We start from the raw sequence: 6,066 nt of genomic DNA, 5'->3' as shown, positions 1-6,066 counted from the left end.
ATTTCACAATAGCAAAAAATCATAATCCATAAATGAAATATTATATAACTCTTAAACAAAATATTAATATAATATATAATTTTTTATTATTGAAAATCAAAAGTAATAACTCTTATACAAAACCTTGTCTTACTAAACTTACCAAAATACAAGCATTGCAAATTCGCAATAAACACTAATTAGTCAAATCTACCATCCAGTTCCCTAAACTATATTAATATCTAATAATGTATTTAAATCATCTAATAAGTGCTGTTTTTACTACTTAGAATATGAATATACAAGACAAGTAACTTAGCTTAGCTAAGTGATGATGAATAAGATTTGGAGGCCAAAAGTTTCCTCCTTTTGTAATTAACTTTAAAACAAGTCTGCCTTAGTTTCTTGGTCTCTTGTGTGAGTTTCATTCCGGAAACTTGTTCCAACATCTTTGTTTCTTGCTCCATATTGTGAGGAGAATCTGAGATAGAAAATGACTCAAGTTCAAAAAACGATCATATACTAAGTGTATATGTATACAAAACAAGTTTCAATTCACTCACGTTGCACATCAAGGCATTCGTACCAAGCTTTGTCATATCTCACCCTGTCAATCCGAGGAAGCCTCAGGCTGTACGGTGCAGCAAATACCTGCAAACAAAACCACTCATATGAAAGTTGAACAGCTCGGGATAAGATTTAGACGCTGCATTTTTAAAAAATATATGTATTTTTTGCTAAGCAAAGACCCCAAAATAAATGAGAAGAATTCCTACTCTCCTAAGTCCATTTATGGCTACATCATGAAAAATTGTTTTTGGCTTTTCTTCTATATTGAAAGATTAGCATCTTAAGGCAAACATATACAAACAGAAATTGTCAAATGTTTCAAAAGTTCAGAACCTTCCTATATGGCTCAATCATACTGATTTTGGAAATGTCCAGGAAAATTATGATGAGTAAAACAAATTGCTAAAATGAATTAGGGCTTTTGCTAACCTGCTCTCTATAGTTTCTTTGAAAAATTTCTCAACTTCATCCACATTATGAGTAATGAATGACCAACATGGTTCACTTGCAAAACAACATGGGAAAGAGGACTGATTAGTGAAAGCGTATAAAAAGTTATATGAATTACCAAGTACCAAAAAAACATTGCAACCATAAACAGGGAATCAATTACAATTTGATAAATGGATACTATGTTTATTTAAGTATCAATGATGTGTATAGCTAGTAGTAACATTGAGGCTCACAAGTGTGGGATATGAACATGTGAGGGGAAGGTGCTTCTTTGAGAAAGGGTGGGAAAGCTACAAAGGACAACATTAGTGTGTGAATGTAGATCAATCTGATACTTAAATAAACATATCTAAGAATTATGATTTCGAGTTACATAACTAGTACAACAGTGAATTAATGAAGCCAATGGAAAGAAGATTTGGCACTAACCACTTCTCGAGAACACAATTGGGATCACAACCATGGTTTAAGAAGCGAACCATATTTCCTTTGAAGGTTGCATCTATAGTAAAATCTTTACGAATCTCACACATGTAAAAATTTTGTGCACCCCCGTATTTCATGTCCCAAAGCCTTTTTTCACATAAAGCATCATCAATGACTACAATAGAAAACATTTCGGTTAATGGTGGAAAGGCACACTTGAAAGATAAAAAAGGTTTTTAACAATATAAGCCAAAAGAAACGAGAGCTACCTTCTCTAATATACTCAATTATGAATTCGCCTTTGTTGATGGTTTCGCTACCTCTACACCCCATCCACAATGTTCAGTCTGAATCAAAAGCACATGGTTGCAAAAATTTAGAATTTTTCACCCCAAACAAAATTCAATCCCGAATATACACATTGAGATTAAAGGAGAAACGGATGTTTCTCAAATCTCATTTCAGGACACAAAATTAATAAAATCTAAAAGCCATATAGATAAGCTACAAGCTTTCAACCTAATAATTCATAAATTATAGATCAAAGAATAAAATAATATAATTTACTTGCCATTATTTATCACGACTTTAGAAATCACTTTATCACTGATGTGCCTTTGCACTTTGGCTCTCATGCTTCAAAGGGGTAAACATGAAATTCCTTGAAAATAATGCTTCTTCATCTGCCAATTCAAAAGATTCACATCTTGGTTAAACTCAAAAACTGAAACTCAAAATGAAATATAAATATCTCCACCAGATCCTTAGAATGCTTCCAAAATCATTTCTTTCATGGTTTCAAGCATTCTAATAGTACGAAGACATGTAACAACCAAGGATAACCCAAGTTTAAAATTCAAAATAACTTTCTTCAGGAATTCACAAGTGGCACAAAGGGAGCATTGGGTAAATATTTAATGACTTGATTGAGATTCTATTTAGTTTATAATTCAGATCATTGCAGACTCAAGGAAGAGATTAGTGTATGACTATATCTTGGAAGTATTTTAGTGAAAACTTTGGATCAGTCAAGATAAGCCATGAACAAGAGCTGACATTTTCTTGAGAGGAAGAATTGATGAAGTCTTGGTCAATTTCTCAACAAGAAGACTCATCCTAAACATCATATGAGAGTGCATTCAAACTATCTAAAGTTCTAAACATCGAGGAACAATAATAAGGTACCTGATAAAGAATCATAAGTATCACAAGAATGATCCCAATTGTCATTGCACTGCTATAATAAAATGCTAACGATTTGCTTAAGGAGGATGCCAGTGTTGAGCTAGCAGTCCTTATATCTAAGAGCTTGTGGTCAAAAAGAGACATTGATCGAATCCAAGAACCCTTGGTAACTTTTTCCCATTGGCCTTGTGAGCACATTCCTATAGCAAGAGATGCATTCCTGAACAAGACGCACAAAATTGCCCTAATAAATTAGATATACCATTTTACAAATCCTAGTTCAATTTAATACACTAAAACTGTGAGTTATAAAGGGAATAATATTGCATAGTCAAATTGAGACTTGAGGTATAAGCCCAGTCCTAGGAAAAATGGTGTTCACCATGTTCACTCAACAAGACAACACATCACTAGAACCAACCTCATTGATCAAATACATATTCGTACCGTGCACAAAGAGATTCTTCAAAAGCAGATAGGCTACACAAATACACACCTATGGAAACAGATCTCTATGTTTGGAATGCGAATATTTGGATCTGCAGGCAACACCTTCACTTTTATGGAGTGTGCGAATTTACTCAGGTTTCTAAACCTTGACAGTCCGCGTATCCTAACTCTTTCGACAACCACAGCAACACCAGGAGAACCGGGAGATTTCCCCACAGGAAAGCCACATGATAGCTGCAGTGTCAAATTCTGGTTAAGACCTGCAAAAAGAAAAAGCCAAATTTCAGGTTATATATCTTTTGATTTCCTTTGAAGCCATGAGGTCCTTATGCATCTAGCTAGATTGCTGAAAGGCTTTATGTTGCAGCTCTCTGCAGCATCATCTTTCACTTTCTGCCTTTTGCATCTCTCCCTTCAATATCTTTTCTTCTCCACCAGTAATTTGAGCTTATTGACCGTTCTGAGCAGCTCCCTTATTATATTCAATGGCATCACCCACCACACAGGCTCTATCCATCTGTTAATAGCAGACTCAACCTATTAGTTTGATTTGTAAAAATTGGTAAACAAGTTTATAAGTATTTTATACCTTTGTGGGGCTTGGGATAACACTCCTTAGGATTTTGTATTTGCCATTCAGTTGCTCTCTTCTTTGTTTCTCAGTTGCTATGGTTCAAGATGAAAATCAAGATATAACTGAGTGCAAAATGAAGAGAGAATAAATGAAAAGCGCAAGCTACTGAGAAACTATCCATAAATAACTTATAGAGAAATCAATGCTTACAAGTGAACAAAAAATGAATAATAAAAATTACATTATTGTGCTTATTATCCTTCCCTTACCAAAACAAGAAGATTATAGTGCCACTTTAAAAGTCTCAAACTTCATCTAATTGGCTTGGCTAAAAGAGATTAGAACAGAACCAATAGGAACATATGTGATATGCAACAATGAATCAAAGAAAAATTCTCCTTATAATTTATATTTACATTGCATTTGAAGAGGCATAGTTTTTTAGTGATAAGGATTAATCCCTTCACCAAAGACTAATAAAAGCCTTTCTAATTTTATACCTGAATAAAAGATCAATTTTATACCTGATTGACATAAATTACCACAGAAAAAGGATAATTATCTTACTCTCCTTCTTGGTTTCTTTTGATAGTTGTTAACAGAGAAGAGCTTCTTCAAGACCTTCACATTCACCACCATGCTAGGCCTATTGATATTCTTAGTTGCTGGAACAAGTGCATCATTATTATTGTTATTATTGGCAAATCTTGACTGAAATTAACAAATCTTCTATTATCACAAAACTTAATAATACTTTATCAAAAGCCTAGAAACCAAGGAAATTAAATTCTTAATTCGATAGTGAGCAAAAACAAACAACCATTGATAGAAAATTAGGAATTCAAAAACCCTAAATTTCAGAAAAAAAGTGAAAAGAAGAAAGAAAGACCTAATGTGGCGCTCAAGGAAGTTCTCGATGGTGAGAGCGAGGACGTAATCGCGAAAGTGACAGAGAAGGCGGCACCAAATCGCAAAAGCTCGCTAATGGCAGTAACAATGTTGCCTGCGGCGGCGAGGTGATAAACAAAGTAGCAAGGAGATGATAGGCGATGGCTAACCTTCAGATCGAAGCCAGAACAAGATCGTAGAAGCTCATTGAAGGCAGCGGCATGATGTTGATAGGTGTCACGAGGGGATGAGCAGCGACAAGGAGATGAACGATGGCGGAGAATTAAGCGGCAGCAACAAATATTCAGATCGAAGACAGATCGATAACCAGATAGAAGCTCGATGAAGGCAGCAACAATAGTGTTTCTTGCAACAGCGAGGAGATGAAAAGCGATGAGGGGATGAATGCTAGCGGGGAAATAATTGGCAGCAACGTGAGGTGAAGGACAATGGCGTGAGATGAACAGCGGAAAAAAAATTAGGGTTCGTCATTTACATTACCCACAAACTTCTCATATATGCAGCAACACATTATCCGAATTAAAAGAGAATCGGAAAATGATAGGGGTGGTTTTAAACCGCCAAAATCAACTAAAACCGCCACAAAAATATAAAAATTCTAGCAGAGACCAAAAACGCCGAAAATGGCAAAAAAATGGCAATTTTGTGCAACTGCCATAAAACTATTGCCATTTTAATCCACTTTTTTGTAGTGTTAACCCTCCATCAAAGGGTTTGATGGAAAGTGACTTCTCCCTCAACTTTGCCGGAGAGTGACTGAGGCGGCGAGAGTGACTTCTCGCTAGTGTGTTTTTTCTCTCTGGCCTACTTCCTATCATGCTCTATCTAAAGAATGGTTCAGTTGCGTCAAGCTCTGGAATAAATATTTGCTCACCTGAACACATATTAGATCTCAAAGATTTTATTTCAAATAATTATGAATTAACTATTTTTTTAACTATAATTTATTAGTATATGGAGATTATGAATCATCATCGTATTTTCTAAGGAATTTATTGGTTTTTGGACTGTGATCTATTGGATTTTGTTATTCTATTAGTTTTTTGTATATGCCTAATTTAATACTTGGATATTAAGATTACGGTATTTTTAATCATAAGTTTTAATTTCAACAAGAATTCCAAGCACTTTTCAGAAATAAAAACAAGAAAAATCTATTTGCGGATGGAGTTTGTAACATTGATCTAATCATCTATCTATGATTTAAAAGTGTTTAATGTTAACTTTGTTTTATGTTTAAATTTTCTACTAATGCATCACTACAAAATTCTTACTAATTGATGGAGGTTTTATAGTGGAGGTTTTAAAAATCTCTCCTATATTATTTATTTGTGACAATTTACAAAACTCCCAGAAATAAAAATCTCAATATTTTAAAGGCCCAAACAACCACTCAAAGCCCACAAACAAGGGCTACCTGTAATACCCGGTCTAACCGAAATTAATTAAATAATAAGTTAAATAAGAGCGAATATGGTTGGAAGATTTGGCAATTGGAATTTGATAATTCAAATATGATA

General features: G+C 34.3%; 1 long non-coding RNA gene across 1 annotated transcript; it reads right to left on the bottom strand.

The window, feature by feature from the left end:
- Nucleotides 64-463, bottom strand: LOC110262945. The gene is made up of 2 exons (XR_002347957.1): nucleotides 368-463; nucleotides 64-293 (listed from the first exon to the last, which is right to left on the bottom strand). It is a non-coding gene; the product is annotated as an uncharacterized LOC110262945 (long non-coding RNA).

The sequence above is a fragment of the Arachis ipaensis genome, chromosome B05 (assembly GCF_000816755.2).
Source record: "Arachis ipaensis cultivar K30076 chromosome B05, Araip1.1, whole genome shotgun sequence".
Classification (NCBI taxonomy): domain Eukaryota; kingdom Viridiplantae; phylum Streptophyta; class Magnoliopsida; order Fabales; family Fabaceae; genus Arachis; species Arachis ipaensis.
This window is presented reverse-complemented; position numbering and strand designations above follow the sequence as displayed.